The sequence below is a fragment of the Quercus robur genome, chromosome 3 (genome assembly GCF_932294415.1).
Source record: "Quercus robur chromosome 3, dhQueRobu3.1, whole genome shotgun sequence".
Classification (NCBI taxonomy): Eukaryota; Viridiplantae; Streptophyta; class Magnoliopsida; order Fagales; family Fagaceae; genus Quercus; species Quercus robur.
In genome coordinates this window covers 27,998,625-28,018,371 of record NC_065536.1, presented here as the reverse complement: position 1 = coordinate 28,018,371, position 19,747 = coordinate 27,998,625, and the positions used below count along the sequence as shown (strand labels likewise).

Sequence of the window (19,747 nt, the reverse complement as noted above, 5' to 3'; positions counted from 1 at the left end):
TATAAAAAGAGAAGGCAACAAAAGTTAAAGGTACACACAAAAATACTTTATGAAAATCACTCTCCAATCAATTCTCTCTAAAATCCTTCTCCCTAATTAACTTAAGCATCAGAGGCGGTTTGGCTAACGCCACACCGGCGTGTTACTCTTCCACCCAGTTCATTTTACAGGTTTTCCTCCAACAGAGGTGGCCTTAATCACAGTTTTGTCCATCTACTACAACGAGGAGCTCAACTGCTGATTTTTGGCATCATCAAGTGGTAATTACATGTCATTGGGAAAGACCACCTAAGGGATGGATGAAGCTGAATTCTAATGGGTGTGTTGCTAGAAGTCCGGGGTTAGCTGGTTGTGGAGGCGTCATGTGAGATAGCCATGGGGATTGGATTTCTAGGTTCTCAAGGCGTATAGGGATAACAAATAGTGAGTCCCAGACTCAAATCCACTGCCTTTCCGCCCATTTTTTGAACCATAGACATTCCTTCCAGCAAAGCCTTATATTCAGCCTCATTATTAGTGGCCGAGAAGCCCAGTCTTAACGACTTTTCAATGGTGATCCTTTCAGGAGAAACCAGAACTAAGCCCACTCTAGAGCCCCTTTGATTTGCTGCACCATTAACGTATACCTTCCAGAGTAAGGGTTCTTACAGAGAGATTGTGCCAACTGATTTTCCATCCATGCTCTGTGTTTTTACCACTTTCTCCAGTGGGGATTCAGCGAACTCGACTACCAAGTCTACGAGGACCTGGCCCTTGATAGAGGTACAGGGCATGTATTTGATGTTGAAAGCCCCTAGGATCGTACCCCACTTGGCAATCCTCCCTGTATAATCAGCACTCCATAGTAGTGACTTCAATGGAAGTTGGGTCAAGATGATAACCGTGTGTGATTGGAAATAGTGGGGGAGCTTCCGTGTTGCATGCACCACTGCCAAAATGGTTCTCTCCAAAGGTTGATAGTGGACCTCGGCTTCATGTAATAACTTGCTCACATAGTAAACTGGCCTTTGTACGCCGCTTTCAACTCGTACCAAGACCAAGCTTACCGCATGAATGGCCACAGCAATATAAGCAAACAGGACCTCATCCGTCTCAGGACTGGACATGATAGGTGGCTGAAAAAGATAGTCTTTAAGCTGCTGGAAGGCTAATGCACATTCCTCGGTCCACTCAAATCCCTTCCACTTGTTTAAAAATTGAAAGAAAGGCCTACACCTATCTGCTGACCGGGAAATAAATCAGTTTAGAGCAGCAGTTATCCCTGTTAGCTTCTGGACTTCTTTGGGATTCCGAGGTGGTTGCAGATTGTTAATTGCCTTGATTTGGTCAGGGTTGACTTCAATTCCATGGTGCGTGACCATGTAGCCCAAGAACTTCCCTGATCTGACACCAAAAAAACACTTGGAAGCATTAAGCCGTAGCTTGTGTTTTCTCAAGATATTAAAAATATTTACGAGGTCATTAACATGCTCAGACTCTGCCTTACTTTTTACCACCATATCGTCGATATAAATTTAGATGTTTTCCCTAACTGTGGTTCAAACATCCTGATCATCATTCTCTGGTAGGTGGCACCTACATTTTTCAGACCAAAAGGCATCACTTTGTAATGGTAGTTTCTAATGGGGGTGACAAAAGTCGTTCTCTCTTGATCACCTAAAGCCAAAGGTATCTGGTGGTAGCCTTGAAAAGCATCCAAAAAGCTCATCCAAGGATGACCGATAGTGGCATTTACCAGCTGGTCAATCCGAGGCATGGGGAAAGGGTCTTTTGGGCATGCTTTGTTCAAATCCGTGAAGTCTACACATACCCGCCACTTTCCATTTTTCTTCTTAACAACCACAGTGTTGGCTAGCGATTCAGGGTAAACACTTCTTTGATAGCCCCAATCTGCTTAAGTTTCACCACCTCGTCCTTGACAGCGTCAGAATGATCCTTGGATGAGCATCGAGGTGGTTGCATTTTGGGGATGATAGATGGATTGACGTTCAAATGATGATAGATGAAACTTGGATCCACTCCCGGGGCTTCGTAAGCATTCCAAGCGAATACATCAACGTTCTTCTTAAGAAATTCCACTAACTCCTTCTCCTGAGGTGGTAGCTGGGCTTCAATTTGAAAAAACTTCTCTGGATCATCACCTACAGTAAATCTCTCTAAATCTTCACATTTGGCCTCCTCAGCTGACCCATTCATAGGTAAAATCAGGGGCTTTAATTGCTATAATCCTCCCTCAGCATAGGTCGAGGATTCAGCCGTAGGCTGATGCAAAATCGCTGACACGAAGCAATGCCTAGCTACGGATTGGCTCCCAATCAGCTCCTCAATCTGATTACCTAACGGGTACTTCACCTTCTGATGTAGTGTTGAAGAAACAACCCCTAGGGTATAAAGCCAGGGTCTAGCCACAATGGCCGTGTAGGGGGAGTACGCGTCCACCACAATGAAGTCCACTTCAACTACCTTTGACCCTGCCTGTACGGGTAACCTAATTTGGCCCTTTAGGATGACAACCTTCCCATCAAAATTTACTAAAGGTGAATCATAGGCTGTCAAATCTTCAGGCTTTAAGTTCGGCCTCGGTACAAGTTAGGGTACATGATCTCTACACAGCTGCCCTGGTTTACCATCACTCTCTTCACATGATATCCCCCTATTCTGAAGGTGACCACTAAAGCGTCATCATGTGGTTGGATGGTTCCAATCTTGTCTTCGTCTAAGAAACTTAGCGATGGTTGGACCTCCACTCTAGCTTTCTTCGACTCAGAGTTAGAATCCTTGGCTGATTGCCTAACTACAGACATCACCCTAGAAGGGTGAGAATCGGTGCTCCCGGGCGCAGCAAAGATGACGTTGATTGTGCCTAATGGAGGCCTTGAAGGACCACTCCCCTGAGCTCCTGATCTTGACTAGTCCTCTTGTCTGTTGGGCCGATATAGAAATTGTTGCAACCTTCCCTCTTTGACCAGTTGTTCCAAATGGTTCCACAGTGTCCTGCAGTCCTCAATGGTATGTCCCCGTTCTTGGTGGTACTGGCAATGAAGGCTCTGGTTGCGCCTTAAAGGGTCTCCACTCATCTTGTTCAACCATTTGAAGTATGACTCATTCTTGATCTTCTCCAAAACTTGATGCATCGGTTCTCGGAACACGGTGTTAACCACTTGAGAAGCTGTAGGCCCAAATTGCCCAGCGAAATCCCTTTAGGATTTGTCATTGTTGTAGCGGTCCGACCTGAAATCCCTTATCTCCTAAGGGATAACCTTGCTCTTTCCCTTTCCTTGCTGCTGGTCCTCCTCAACCCTCTTATACTTATCAATCTGATCCATGAGTTGGCGTATACTAGTAACCGGTTTCCCAGTTAAAGACTTTCTCAGTTTATGCTCTGCAGGTAGGCCGAGCTTGAAAGTGCTGATGGCCACATTGTCAAATTCACCGTCTATCTCATTGAACATCTCCCAATATCTGTCTTAGTAGGTTTTCAGAGTTTCTCCTTCCCTCATAAACAGAGACAACAAGGAGGCTAAAGGCCGAGGGACCCTGCTACATGTAATAAAGCGAGATTCAAACTCCCGAGTGAATTCCTTGAAGGAATCAATGGAACCTGCCCTCAGACCATCAAACCACCTCATTGCCACAAGCCCTAAGCTGGACGGGAAGACCTTGCATATCAAGACCTCGTTCTTGGAGTGTATAGCCATCCTTTGATTGAAGTGGCTAACATGCTCCACTGGGTCTATTCTACCGTTGTACATGGTGAATGTGGGCTGAGTGAACCGTCGAGGAAGTCTCCCTCCTTCGATCTAGCGAGTGAAAGGTGACTTGGAAATTTGGTTGAGTGCTCTACTCATAGTGTCATTTCCCATGCCTCTCGAAGATGAATTTTTGTTTCAGCGTTCATGGCGGTAATCTTCATCATATGAGAAAGACTAGCTAGGGGGAGTTCTTGACCTATATCTATAGTCAGTGTCCTTTTCATCATCGGAAGAGTGATCAGAGGTGGAAAGAGCTCGCTTCTTGCGTTCGTGGCGTAAGCTTCTCTTTAGGTGATCAATTTCCAATTGCATGTTTCTGGCATTCTCCTCATGAGAGACGTGGCTTTTACCTCGGGATTGGCTTTTACTGGTATGGGTAGTATGTACACTTCCTTCCCAGTTCCTTTTTCGTTTAAGATCACGGAAGTGATCTTGACGTTGAGACCCCATAGACTCTGCTATGTGTGGACCTGAAACTACCATCGTTCAAAGTTGGATTTACTATAACACTAGAATTTCCCACAAACGGCGCCAATTATAAGGACCAGATTTGAATTCTTAGCCCAATGTATGAATGGACTTAGGCCTAAAAAACCCAAAACAATAAATTTGTAGAGAAATGGGTTAGAAAACTGGGTTTTAGTTAATCAAACAACAAATTAGGTAGGTTTGTTGACAATAGAATGAAAATAAACAAGTTTAAACTTAAGAAAAACGTCATCAACAAAGTCCGAGGAGGCTAGTTCTTATATAATGCTCTTAGATATTATTACAAGTTTGGTTCTAGATTACAACAATGTTTCTTTCTTGATTTTTCGATCCCCCTCCCCCCAAGGGTCTTTTACATTATATATCCCTTTCTTAATGATCTTGGCCCTCCATGTGTTGATCATTCAAGCTACTACTTGAGTGCTTGTCCCATCGGACACCCTCTCTAACTTTCTGTGAGTTAGGATAGCTAAGGCAACACTGTTCAGGGGTCTTCTCCACATAAATGCGACTAGAAAGTTAGCTGTAGAACATTTAATGCGGTGACAGTAACTTTTCCTTAGATATTTCTGAGCTTCCATCTCTCTTGTGCGTTCACAATACACGTCTCCGTCAGTAGAACGTCTAAGAAGGTCACCTTGAGCGATAAGACATATATATGATCCGTGCTTTGCTTATCCGAGGAGGTGAGCCTCCTCAGACTACTTTTCCCACTCTTTCCATTTGCATCTCACTCTTGTAACTTTGAACTTGACATTCTCACTACTGTTTAACGGTCCTCGGACCTATCAACCCCCTCAGACAAAGCCCAAGACCCAATATACAATTTTTGGGCCCTTGTCCCTACAATTGTATATTTATCACTTATATAATGTATTATTATTTTAAAATACTATATAATTGTTTGGTTAAATACAATTATATACGTAATATTATATATTAAAAAAAATTAAGCATCTGTTATATTTATGTCAAATGTTTGTCTTGTATCACTATATGGCAATGTAAAATATGGTTATAGGAATACAGAGAGGCGAGCCCAAAAAATAATATTAAAGAGAAAGGCAGACCAAAAAATAAAAGAAGAAAAAAAATGTTAACTGAAGCACTCATTAAATCCTACACCTACCCAACCTACCCTCTTCTTTCTTTTTCTTTTCTTGAGCCCAATGTCTACGTCCCAACGTCTCAAAGCTTCTTATTTACTCTGTTAATGGTCTGTTTGAGATCCGCTTATTTTGTTGCAATTGAAATTTTTTTATTGAAAGTGTTGTAGATAAAGGTAAATGTTAGTTGAAATAGTATAGGACTCATGAATAGTACCAAGAATTGCAGTAGAACCCATGAATAGTAGCAAAAATAAGTTGAATAGTAGCAAAAATAAGTTGGCAAAAAATAAGTTAGCCAAACAGATACTAAATTTCGAATTTGCTTCTTCAATTCTTCTTTATCCATCTATCATCAGACACTCTTTCTCCCCTAAATATTTCAAGAATCACTAATGTTGAAAACAGTTAGGTAAAGCTAATCCACCTTAAAAAATTATCAAGATCACCCTCTAATCTTTTACTTCTACCTCTTTGCAAACCTATGTGGTTTTTTTGTTTGTTTATATTTGATTTTTTTTTTTGGTTGAGAAAATACTGTTTTTTTTACATTTAACTGAATAGTTTCAAAACTGGTCCAACCATACTGTTTTCGGTTTTTTCGATTAAATGGCCGGTTTCCAATTATTTCTTCTTTTTATGTAATTATTGGTTTGTAGGCATAACCAGACCGGATTGTTATTGTGAGAGACCGCGCCCCCGACCCGTTTTTATGATGTGTTGGGCCAAACCCACGTGAATGGGTGGAGTCATGTTATTACCTCTCAAAATGGAGGTTCGACTAGTTATATTTTTCTCTTTAGATTAAGGGTTTTACAATGGAGTCGCCACTTATTTAATTATTGGAAAAATAAGAAAACCATGAATGAAAAATTCCTCATTTTATTAATTTGAAATTGAATTTACATTGATCATAAGAAAATTATATGGCTTTGGTCCTAGATACAATCTAAGATAAAGTACATGGCTTTGTTTCCTAGTTACAATCTAAAAATAAAAAATTACATGGATAAGCATTTGATCTACTAACCCTTGATCTAAGCTCGGAAGCTATGTTATAAGGTGGGAAGGTGTTAGGCACCTGCCTTGCCCGGTGAAACCAGTCTTCTAGACTATGGTGGCCAACATTCATATCATGTCATCCAATATGTCAATCAATTTACATGTTGAATTTAAAGTGTGTGCGTGTGACAAAACTCTAATTCAATTTATTAAGTATTGCATTTGGATTGAAAAATAAATTCTAGTGAATGTGTGTGTATGATAATATCCTAGATTCAAGAACTTGAAAGAATTATGAAACAAACATGTTTTTCATATTTTTGATGTGGATTTAAGATTAAATCTAGTGATATGTATGAACATGTGATGAACAACCAAAAACATGTGAAGAACACATAAGAATAATTAAGAACAATCAAACCTATTCAATGGAATTATCATGCTTTAATCTTAAATTCTCATCATGGAAACATAAACAAACAGTTAGGAAAGGGGATTATACCTTCATGCAAGATCCATATGGTGGAGGAGGGGACTCTTGATGGAGGTCCTAAGGGAAAAGGAAAAGAAGAGCTAGGAGAGGGAGAGTGAGTCTCACTCAATACCTTGAGTCTCAAGAAGACCAAAATATGACAAGACTACTCAATTTCACTATAACTCAAGAGAAGAGAAGAGAAGAGAGGGGGTTTTTTGTCCTTTGGAATGAAGGTGATGGGGGGTTTATATAGTAGTGGTGGAGAAAATATGAATGGAAGGCCATTTAATGAGGGTTGAGAAAGAATCATGAACCTAGACCTTATTTTAGCCTTGGGGGAAATCTAGTGCATTAAATGGAAAGATTGGTGGGAGTGAGGAGCAAGCCAAAATTCGATTTTCCCGTAGCTGTTGTAACAGCCTGTAGAACCAACTTCGAATAATCATATCTGACACAATTCTGATAGGAATTGTCTCGTTCTTATGTTCAAATTGAAACCCCGGATGTCTAGTTTCTGGGAAAATTAACCTCATTCACAGATTCAAAATATTCTGAGAGATATTGATGAAATGGTGAGCAGAGGTCATTTGTTAGAAAATGGTTTCAGCACAATTAACATTAATAGGTTCCAAATTAACTCCCAATTAATATTAAATGGCTCCAATCACTCCCATTTCAAACTTAAATGGTTCCAAATTTATCCTAATTAGAAGATAATTACACAAATTACTCATTGAATAATTAATGTTTAACTATCTAGTTAATTAGGTGTGTGTAACCCTACCATAAAATATAGTCCTAACCAATCAAATTATGACACATCATCGATTTCAAATTGATTATAATTATAACCAATTGAAATCAATTATTCATAATTACATATAGTCAGATTCAATTTGTGATAGTGCATCTCAGCCATTAAAACTTGATTTGATGATAACTTTCAATCTAATGGTCTGATTAGGGCTCATGACCAGTCGATTTGATCGTTACAACATCAAGATAATTTTGGTGAAATGAGATTAAGGATCTAATGAGCAGAATCAAGATGCATATTTCTAATGTGAAATTACCCTTTTACCCTCCATGTGAGGTTAAATACGGGTTGCAAAATAGAGTGTCAACAGTTACCCGGTTCCCGGTTCAATCGGTCGGTATGGATTTTAAAACCATGGCTAAAATGACAAATGAGGTTTTAGATAAGTTTTTTGTGCGAAGTACACATTAAAATGTCTAGTTAACCGTTGCTTTTAAGATATTTGTTAAGCAACTATTTTAGATAATTTTGGATACCACTTTTGAGTAGCTTCATTTAGGTAGATTTTTGTTCTAAAATCTTAATGGTGGCTTAAAAAAAAAAAACTAATTTAATGGAGAGAGACATAAATTCTAATTCATTATTTGATTAGAAGTACAAGTACAAACATTAATCAAATTTACCTGTTTGGCTAGCATAGCACAATTGAGGCATGCCACAAAAAAGCATTCATATGACTCTGACAATGCAATAAACCTTTTTTAACAAGAAAATTCAGAACAGCCAGGACAAAATTGTAAATACAAAACCCATTTAATGCCAAACTTAATGAAATTAGGTATGTCCAGTCAAAAAGAAAATACATCGTATTTCGGAGTATGTTTCTCCCCCCTCACAGCTGGTGGAACCCATAGTTAATGGGTTCCACCAGCTTGTGAGAGAAAGGAATCATACACCCAAAATAATGTATACTTCCTCCAAGTTAAGACTCACTTGGAAGGATATATATGTGCAAGTTGGTGTGTTTAACAGGTTTTAACATCTTAAAAAACAAATTTTAACATTTCAAACAGTTAATTCAACCAAACACTTCATGACACTTATTTTGGAAAAGGATAACCCGTTTCTAAGCAACATTTGTTGCCAAATTGGATTGTCTCATGATCTCCTCCTTCTCCTCCTCCTCTTCCTCCTCTATATTCTTACTATAACTTTCTAGCTACACTGTCAACTTCTAATTATAAAGCCCAAAGTAGGAAGTGCTTGGCAATGCTCACATTGCTTATAGGAAAGTGTGAAGCGCATTTGTAGTGCTCACTACTAAAGTAGGAAATCTTTTCGTTCAACAAAACGCATTTATAGTGCTCAAAACTTTAATCCGCAAATGCATTTGCAATGCTCACAAATCACAACTTTAAGTTCGACGAGAAAGAGAACTTTTCCTTTTGATACCATTATTGGCTTAATTAATGATATTTCCACCCTTATAAATCTAGGAGGTGTAGTCTGCTCAAAAGATAGTTCTTTCAGCTATCAGAATAAGTGAATAACGAGGTTGCGTATTCTAAATCTCCTAGAAGAATTGGTGATGAATGAACAAGCATTTTTAAAATTTAGTCTTTATTTTTATTTGCTAGGTACAGGGAAGGATGGAGACTGGTGGGTTTCGAATTGAGTACTTTGGTGTATATGTTGAAATTATATTCTATTTTATAAAAAATAAAGAGTGTATGAGTAATGAGTGTGTGCGATTGGAGACTGAAGCCCCATTGACTGTGAGAATTATGTTGGTCTATCTCTAACGGGCCAGATTATGAAAGAGGCTAGAAATGTAGCACAGTTTTTATTAGGGTTGAGAAGGGATCCGACTTGTCCAACCCAACCTGATCCAACTCAACATGTTTTGGGCGGGTTTGATTATGTCTAGGTCGGGTGTCATGTAGCTTCTATTTCTTTGGTTTGGATAAGTACCACTTGATATTGAATTTTTTATTAGCGTTGATTTAACACTAGTGTAATAAAATTTCAATATTGATTCTAAAAAAAGTTGATTTTAATAAAGGATTCTATTAGTAGAGAAAAATAAAAGCCTAGAATTTAGAATTTTCAAAAAATAATAATTGATTTTACTTAATTGACCCTATTATTTGAACCTCTTTAATACTAGTTGATAATTTGATGAATTACAAATTACTCCTTTTAACTTTGACAAAAATTTCAATTCAATCCTCTAACTTTATTTTTGCTCAATCAAATCTTTTAAGTTTTAAAGTTATTCAATTGAGTCCTCCATTAGTCTTCCTCATAAAAGCTCCATTAGAGACTTTTTTTTTTAATACTAGCAATGGTTGCACATGCTGCCCCCAGTAGTAAGAAAATTAATATAGATTTTGTGTGTGAAACCGTGAATTTTTGCTTACCCAACTTGATTATATTAAAAAAGAAGTCTAAGAATACAACAAAATATCACAATATTTTCACAATATCTTAATTTTTAGGATTCAAATAGATATTTTTATATTTTATTTGAGAGAAATGCTACATTCATAACATTTTTAGAACAAATTCTAAATAACAAGTTATTATTGGTTTTAAACTGATAACATTGTTACTGTTATTCTCAAAACATTTATTTTTAGTTGTGGTTGGTCACAATCTCATATTTTATTATTTTATTTCGACTTGTAAGAAATTAATACTTCAATATTTGTAAAATAATTGTGAAATTTGTTGTGTTGGTATAACAATATATATGCTAGCTTACATAAATATTTAAAAGAAAAAAAAAAACACAAACCGATTACTGGGAAAAAAAAAAAAAACCTTTAGGCATGGAAGAAATTAATGTTAAAATGTTGTGGACTTAGCATTTTTTTATTTGATCTATAAGAAACTGAGATCTCAACAATTGTGAAAATATTGTGATAATAATAAATGTTGTAACACTTTCTCAAAACATTTATTTTCAGTTGTGGTTAGTCACAGTCTCATATTTTATTATTTTATTTCGACTTGTAAGAAATTGGCACGTCAATAATTGTGAAAATATTGTGAAATTTGTTGTGTCAGTATAACAATATATATATCAGTTTACATAAATATTTCAAAGAAAAAAAAAACACAAACCGATTATTGGAAAAAAAAAAAAAAAAAAACTTTAGACACTATAGCTCCAGTGCTGTCCATCAATAATAACTTACCTATGATTTGTTGTGAAATTAATGTTAAAATATTATGGATTTAACATTTTTTTATTTTATATATAAGAAACTGAGATTTCAACAATTGCGAAGGGAAAACAATTGTGAAAATATTTTGATGTGATAATAATAAGTGTTGTAACATTTTTTTAAAACATTTATTTTCAGTTATGGTTGGCTACAGTCTTATATTTTATTATTTTATTTCGACTTATAAGAAATTAACACATCAATAATTGTGAAAATATTGTGAAATTTATTGTGTCAATATAATAATATAAATGTAAGCTTACATCAATATTTAAAAGGGAAAAAAAACACAAACCGATTATTGAAAAAAAAATAAAAAATAAAAAAAAACTTTAGGCACTGTAGTTACAGTGCTAGTTGAATAAACAAAAGAGTTGAACAAATGAAAAAAAAATATATATATATATATATATTGTGAAAATATTTTATTTTATTTTGACTTGTAAGAAATTGACACGTCAATAATTGTAAAAATATTGTGAAATTTATTGTGTCAGTATAACAATATAAATGTCAGCTTACATCAATATTCAAAAGAAAAGAAAAACACAAATCGATTACTGGGAAAAAAAAAACGGTTGCAGCTATAGTGTTGCACAGTGTTAACACGCTGGATGCACAGTACCAAAGCACTGTAGCGGTATAGCCACTTTTATTATAAAAAAATATTGTAAAATTTGTTGTGTTAGTATAACAATAATATATGCGGGTTCTTATAAATATTTAAAAGAAAAAAAAGTACAAATGGAAGACTGAAGGAAAAAAAAATGTTGTAGCTACAGTGCCACTTGAACAAACCAAAAGTACTGTAGTTTTTACACATTCACCTAACAAGTGTCACAACATTTTCACAAAACATTTATTGTCACAGTTTTATATTTTATTATTTTATTTTGACTTATAAGAAATTGACACCTCAATAATTATGAAAATATTGTGAAATTTGTTGTGTCAGTATAACAATATATATATGAAAAAAAGTACAAACAGATGACAAAAAAAATTGTAACTACTGTAGCTACAGTGCCTCCTGGTACTGTAGCTACTTTCGAAAAAAAAAAAAAAAAAGGAAGAAAAAAAAAGAGGCAAAATGAGTGCTCACCAAATTTTCACTGTATATGAACAGTGATTTAACATTGAATGTACTGTGCTAAATCACTGTAGTGGCATAGCCGCTTTTTATATATAAGACATGATAGAAATTCAACTTTAACATAATTTAAGTGTATATGTGTGTAAGGCTTCCTGCTAGAAACTTGAATCCCGATCTTTGCCCCCCAGACCTCACAAGCACTTAATACTTATGGAGTGACCATCACACCAATGATGGGCGATGGTCCATTAGAGACCTTCTAAACAACGTAGTTTAGACATTTTTAATCGAAAAATATGAAAATTAATAAAAATATTTTTTAAAGCAATTATAAAAAATAGTTTGATTATTTTTTAAGAATACATATAAGAATAACCTCAAAATAACAGGTATCAAATCCAAACAACCAGTACAGATTGAAGTAGACAATATGCTATGGAAGATTGGTCAAATATCCCCAAACTTCTTGTTCCACAACGTGGAGAACAAGAACCACCCTTCGACAATTTCATCCAAGACAAGCTCCAGGAGATAGGACTCGACTACCACACCACTTTTAGAACCAATTTGAACTCCTTTGGCTTGTTTAGCTATGTCAACAAATTGCCAAATCTTCAACATGCTGGACCCCAAAAAAAAAAAAAAAAAAAAAAAAAAAAAAAAAACAAACGATGACTAAGAAAAACATAGTTTATAAACTCAATTAAAACACTCAATTTGCTTGAGAAGGAATGAAGATCTGGGACTTTCCTTTACTGATTTCCACCCATTGACAATGAAGTCCACATCCATTTCACTTATTCGAAAATCTTAATCAATTTTTGCGCAATAAGCATTGTGGTTTTATTTTTTAATTAAATTGTTATGGGGTTGGTATTTCAAAATCTGAGTCTTGTTTGAGAACTAGTGTTAGTGGCACGTGCAAGACACATGCTTGGTTTATTTGATGATTTAATCTGATTAACATCACTAAACATTAATTACAATGAAATTCATCAGTTTTCTAAAAACATATAAGATTCACCAAAATGCAAAACATTTATATAGTTCTTTAGTACATACATACAACATTCCAAATCAAATTACATCGAATATATTAAAGAACAAAATGAAAAACTAATTTTACAAAACCATCCACATCGCCTATGACCAAGCCCTCTCTTGCAAAGGTCTTAGGCTTGCCAACAATCAAGAAAGCATGAAACAACCCACAATCAAAATACAATCAAAAACATAAAACCCAATCAATTCCTTTCAAAAATCACAAAAACTTGCCCACCCTTATCAAAACCCGAGGGAATCATCCAAAATTCAACCCTAAATCTTTATCATCATAACTTCTCATTCTTCTATAAGTGAGTGTCATGATATCTTAGCGCAATTGACTTTCAAGTTAGATTAAAATAACCATAACATGAGCAAGAGAAACAACATGACTACATATAACAAATTAAAACAAACCAGAAAGAAAGAAAGTAATAATCCACATGCAAGACGAACCCATGTGAAGAAGTTACATCTAAATGAGATAAATATAATTTGGTGTTCATGAATGAGCTAAACCAAAACAAAATCTCCATCTTTCATTCTCTCCAACCTTCTTCTTTTCCTTCTTTCTTCTCTTTCTCTTTCTTGTGATGGAAGCAGTTGACTCATGGATGACTTTTTTTTTTCTTTCTTTGTTCTTATCTCTCTCTGTTTCTCTCCCTTACCGTGTTGTGTCCTGGGTTTGTGTCTATCAATAGAGTACATGACTGTCAAACACATCAGACAGAGAGATAAGATAAGAAAGATAGAGCCAAATGATGAAACTATCCCACGCTTTTTCACTATTCAGATTAAAAGTATTTAAGAATAGAAGCGTAAATCTATTTGTACACAACAAACAAACTGGAAAGGAAACCTCCACTTCTGCCATTTTAACCCTTATAATGTCGATTTGTCAAACACAAGTAGCTCAATTGTCCTTTTTTATATAGAGTATAGATATAAATATAGATATAGATAATGTCATCTAGGTTATGAGCATTGTCAATTTTGTCCTTGTTAGCCTAAATATTTGTCAAGAAATGATATCAAATGGTTGTTCATTGTGTTCGTTGTATTATGCACTTACATATAAGGAAAAGATATGTTTGGGTTGGGAGTACCTGTTTTAAATCCAAATTTATTACAAAAAATATAGATCTCAAACTCGTAATATTTAAAATCTTAAGCATAATATTTATTGTTGCTATACTTTTGTAGAGCCACATTAACAAAGCATTTCAGTTCACATTTCTGGCTAAATTTAAGTGAAAGTTTTTGTAAGCCTTAAGATTATAAATATACAAATCTAATATTTAGGGCAGTTACTTATTTGTTTTAACCTCATTACTTTTAAATGAATTGCATAAGGTTGATTATACTTTTAAGCAATATATATATATATATATATATATGTATGTATGTATGTATGTATGTATAATTTTAATTAAATAAATTATTCAAATTCTTGATTTTCTTATAAGATATTATTATGATAATCAAAACTCATAACAAACTTATATAGAATATGTATAATTTATTTTCTAAATTTTATTGTAGATAATTTGCTCTCCCTAAATGTTAAAAAATTTTCAAAAAGTATTTTTCATCACTCTATTTTTACAAATATATTATTTTATTTTATTTTATGTTTTTGATTGATATTGTGCTTTTATGAAAGTCATATTCTTCTAATTATTTTTATTATTCATTATATTTTCTCAATTTCTTTGGTACAATTAAAATTTTTAAGTTTCAAAGTTATATTCAAATTCTCGTTCTCTTGAGGAGATTGTTGGAATTTGCAATGAATGCACCTGGTTGGCAACAATTTGAAGTGAAATGGTTATTGTTAGTGTAGGCAAAATGATTATTGCATTCAAACACAATTGGTCAGTTAGACACAATTGACTAATAATATGTGGCAGTGTAGAAGTACACAAGATGGCAGGAAAAGTACACAATTTGAATATTGTACTCATTTAAGATTCACAATTAAACAAAGGCACACAAGTTGAACAACAATATTGGCTAGCCACAAAACAATATTCATTAACCTTAACAACTATATTAATGCACCATGCACACACAAAATACCAACTTTAGTATACTATATGAGCTGTCCAATTGGGACCATATTGACTTGTAAGTTACACATGTACCTAATAGATTTTGAATTCATAACCTTAGCCTTCATCCCATTAAGTATCAGTTGAGCTCAAGGTTGTCAAAATTCCGATTTGGATCTTACGATTCTACGATTTTACGATTCCACTTGTCCAAAACAATCCGGATCTTTCAAGAATCTTTGCGATTGTTTAGGATTGGTAAGATCATAAAATTCTGACGATCCTAAATGATCCTGGTTTATTGTAATCTTCTTTAACTTGACAAAAGACACAGTTGGACCCAAATGAAAAATAATATTCTAATAGACCATGTTTTGCTATTTTAATGTAAATAGGTAAAAATTTCAGTTGGACCCAAATGAAAAATAACATCCTAATAGAGTGTCATCTTTTAAGGTTTCTGGTCTCTTTAAATGATGTTTACAAATTAATGTAATAATATACAGTAATTATATCAAATGGATGCAAATTTTTGGTTTTTTATGAATGAATGTATAATTTATGTGATTATTTAACATACCAATGTGTTTTTTTTTTCTCAAATAATGTAGGATCTTACGATTCATGATCGGATCCTACGATCCACGATCCCACCTACCTCCCACGATCCTACGTAAGATCCTAATTTTGACAACCTTGGTTGAACTATTGGTTATTGGTAATCCCCATAGTTTAGGGTGGTTTTTTTTTGCAATTAACCATTTGTTTAAATTATAAATTTATACAATAATTTTAAAAATAAAAACATAAATGTAACTTAAATTAGATGAAATAAACTTAATAGCATGCCATTGGAGATTTAAATGATGTTTATTTCTTTATTCTCATATTCTCTTAATTAGATTTGTAGGGTTACCTTGATTCGGCGTATTTCTTAACTCGTAAACTAAGAGACAAGAGTATTGTTTATAGCCTTGGTATTGTGTGGTGAAATTTTTAAATTTGGCTCTCAAGTATTGTGAAGATAAGATAGATGCTAGACCTTTAATGGCAGAGGTGGATTGAGAACTTGGAAGTGTATGGCATATGATGCTTAATTCCGACATTAGATCAACAGGTACTATGGTCACTAATGCTTAAAAAGTCGCGACTCCACCATCATCATCTTCTATGGTGAAGGATCCTTATGTGTAGTTTGAGATATCTAGCATTGAACTTGTTAATGGAGTCATTCCATCCATCATGCCTAGATAGAAGGCCAAAATGGCCATATACCACTGTTTGAGAAAATATGTATGAATCTACCATTGTTTGTGAAATATTTAGCAATCTACCACTTTTTTAAAACTCGATTTTGTGGAAATCAAGTTTTCCATGGTACTCAAGTTCATGGAACTCGAACTCGAGTTACATCAAAAAATTTCAAAATTTTTTCATGGTACTCGAATTCCACGAACTCAAGTACCATGGGAAATTCAATTTCCATAAAATCGAGTTTAAAAAAAAATGGTAGATTGCTAAATATTTCGCAAATAGGTAGATTGCAAAATATTTTCAAAAAAAGTGGTATTTGACCATTTTTGCCCTAGATAGAAAACATTTCTAAAATAGGTTGTATTAGAACCTGAGATGCTATGATCTTGAAATTTTGAACTGGGAAATGCCATTTACGATCATCTTGGTTGTTGATGTAGTGTAAAGTCTCACTCTTTGACTTTCATTATATATATATGGACAAGATTTGCCGCAAACATGTTTGTAAGAGTTACTAACTTGCTACAAATAGTATTAGGTGTTAACTTATGAAGCCAACATGTGTCCTGGGTCACGTGCTTGTCACATGAATAGCCAAAGTCCCCAAATTTCCTTAACCATAGGTAGCTTTAACCATCAGGCATCAGCTCTCCTCTCTCTCTCTCTCTCTCTCTCTTAACCAACCCAGGCAAAATATAACCCAACCATCTCTCTCTTTGCCGGTCCCTCTCTCTCACTCCACCACCTTTCACTGCCGTCTCTTGGCGGAGAGAGGATCTGTTACTCATTCCCTCGACTATGTCTCTCATGATCTCAGTCTCCAAGCAAAGCAAAATATCCCAGCTCTCCAAGCAAAGAAAAATAGCTATTAAATTGATCTCATGATTTTAATTTGCCCAACTATCTGAGCAAAGCAAAATATCCCTCTCACACATCCACTTGAACCAACTCTCCACCTACAACTTCACACTCTCACCACCAATATAAATTCAACCCAAAACATAACATTTTGAAGAATATATTCTTTCTTGGTTGGCTTTGCTTTGATCTAAAGCATGGTTTTAAAAACCGATACAGTGAAAGAACCGAAAAAGAAGCTAATTACCGGTTTTATGGTCGAACCAGTAACATCATAAATAATTTAATTATTATTTATTTAAATTATATAAATAATTAATAAATTTTTAATATACTAAAACTAACAAACCAATACTAATAAATATGTTTCATTTTAAAAAAATACAAGTATATAAGTATATAACATCTTTTTAAAGAATCTAACATAATAACATTACAAAACAATTATCCTTAACATAATAAACTTTCAACAAAACCAAATAAATAAGTTCATTAGTCATTACATTTACATCCAAATGGCAAAACCCCACTAAAATTCAATCCATAAAAAGCAAAACCCTGAAACAGATCAGCGCCAAAACCAAAATTTTAATAAGAGCCAAACTGTTGGTCTTAGATTGAAGTAGCACTCAACATTTCTAAGCACGATAATAAACGACCACTAAATTTTTATCCATAAAATGTAAAACCCAGAACCAAAATATTAAACTTTTTAATCTTAGATTGAAGCAGCACTCAAAATTCCCAAGCACAATACTAAAACACCACCAAAATCCATATATTATCTATACTAGTTAATTGAGGGCGTATAGGTATAAGACTTAATTTTTCACTCTATAAGACAAGTAGCATAGTGTAAGTACTAATTATCTTCATGTTTGTATAGCAATTAAAACTCCCAACCACCTATCTACCCTAAACTTTGAATCAAGCTACTCATTTATTTTCCAACCGATATTTATTTATCACATCAGCCATATTCTACTTCAATGTTAAAGGTTGTTTTAGACAAGTAGTACAAACTTTGTATATCAAATGGCATACATGTATATCAAATGGTTCCTTTTAACCCTATTTCTTCTAATACTAGTTGCCAGAACTGGTGCCAAAGTTCCAGCAATTATCGTGTTTGGGGACTCATTCGTTGACGCTGGAAACAACAACCAGATCCCAACAAAATTCCCAAGCACAATACTAAAACACCACCAAGATATTTCTAAGCACAAAAATAAATAAAAAACAAAGCAAACCCAATAACAAATCAACCACAAAACCATAGAATTTCACATAAAAACTGAACCTTAGGCTTGAGATTGGAAAAAAAAAAAAAAATTCAGAGCCGTGTGTGAGGTGAGACCGTGAGAGTGAGGCAGAGAGAGTGAAGGATATTCAGAGAGAGTGAGCTTGAGTTGAGTGAGGTAGAGAGCTTGAGACCATGAGAGTAAGGCAGAGAGCTTGAGATGAGGATTGAGGCATGAGATGAGAGTGTTTTGTGTTTAGGAGTTAGGGTTAGTTTTTAAGTTCTTGGCCAAAACGACGTAGTTTTAGGTTGGGAAAGGACAAAAAATGTCCAACCAGTTTGACCACGCAGGTTTTCGGTTCTCAGGTTGAACCGGTCAGTTTTCACTATTTACCATTTTTTAAGCTATTTTCGGTTTTTTACCATAACCGGACTGGATTGAAGGCCGGTTCCCGGTTGATTCGGTCGAACCAGCCGGTTCGGTCCGGTTTTTAAAACCATGGCTGGGTTTAACCTGGGACCTGTTTATTACTTAGGAAAATGAATAGATAGTGTTATGAAAGTGAGCTGAAGTGTTAATTTACCTAAAAGTATGTGGTCCAAGAGACTAGGCACGACCGATGTTCTGTTTGATATTTAGGAAAATGAATTGAAGTATTAATTTACCCAAAAGTATGTGGTCTGAAAGGCTAGGCATGACTAAGGTTTTGTTTAACACTTGTTGAAGTAATTAATTTACCCAAGGTATGTGGTCCGGGGAGCCAGGCATGACCAAGGTTTTATTTGATACCTAGTGAGATGAGCTGAAGTATTAATTTACCCAAAGTATGTGGTCCAAGAGACCAAGCATGACTAAGGTTTTGTTTAATACTTAGCGAAATAAGCTGAAGTGTTAATTTACCCAAAGTATGTGGTCCAAGAGATCAGGTATGACTAAGATTCTGTTTAACACTTGTTGAAGTAATCAATTTACCTAAGGTATGTGGTCCGGGGAGCTAGGCATGACCAAGATTCTGTTTGATACTTAGTGAGATGGGCTGAAGTATTAATTTACCCAAAGTATGTGGTTCGAAAGACCAAGCATGACTAAGGTTCTATTTAATACTTAGAAAAGTTACTTGATGTATCAATTTACCCAAGATATATAGTCCGGGGAGTCAGGCATGACCAATGTTCTGTTTGATACTTAGCGAAATAGCAAGTAACACATAATGTCATTAACAAAAGTATGATAGAAAAGATTTTCATTAATAATAGTACCTTCGTAGATTATTTACATTCCAAGGGCATGGCATAACATGTTCATCTAGATCTTCAAGATAGTATGCACTTATTCCAGCCACTAAGGTGATGCGATATAGCCCTTCCCAATTGGCCCTAACTTTTCCCATGCCGG

At 34.8% G+C, this 19,747-nt stretch overlaps 1 long non-coding RNA gene across 1 annotated transcript; it reads right to left on the bottom strand.

Moving 5' to 3' along the window:
• Positions 1-13,124: 13,124 nt before the first annotated feature.
• LOC126717688 (uncharacterized) lies at positions 13,125-18,493 on the bottom strand. Its single transcript, XR_007652717.1, has 2 exons — positions 18,412-18,493; positions 13,125-13,658 (listed from the first exon to the last, which is right to left on the bottom strand). It is a non-coding gene; the product is annotated as an uncharacterized LOC126717688 (long non-coding RNA).
• Positions 18,494-19,747: the final 1,254 nt, after the last annotated feature.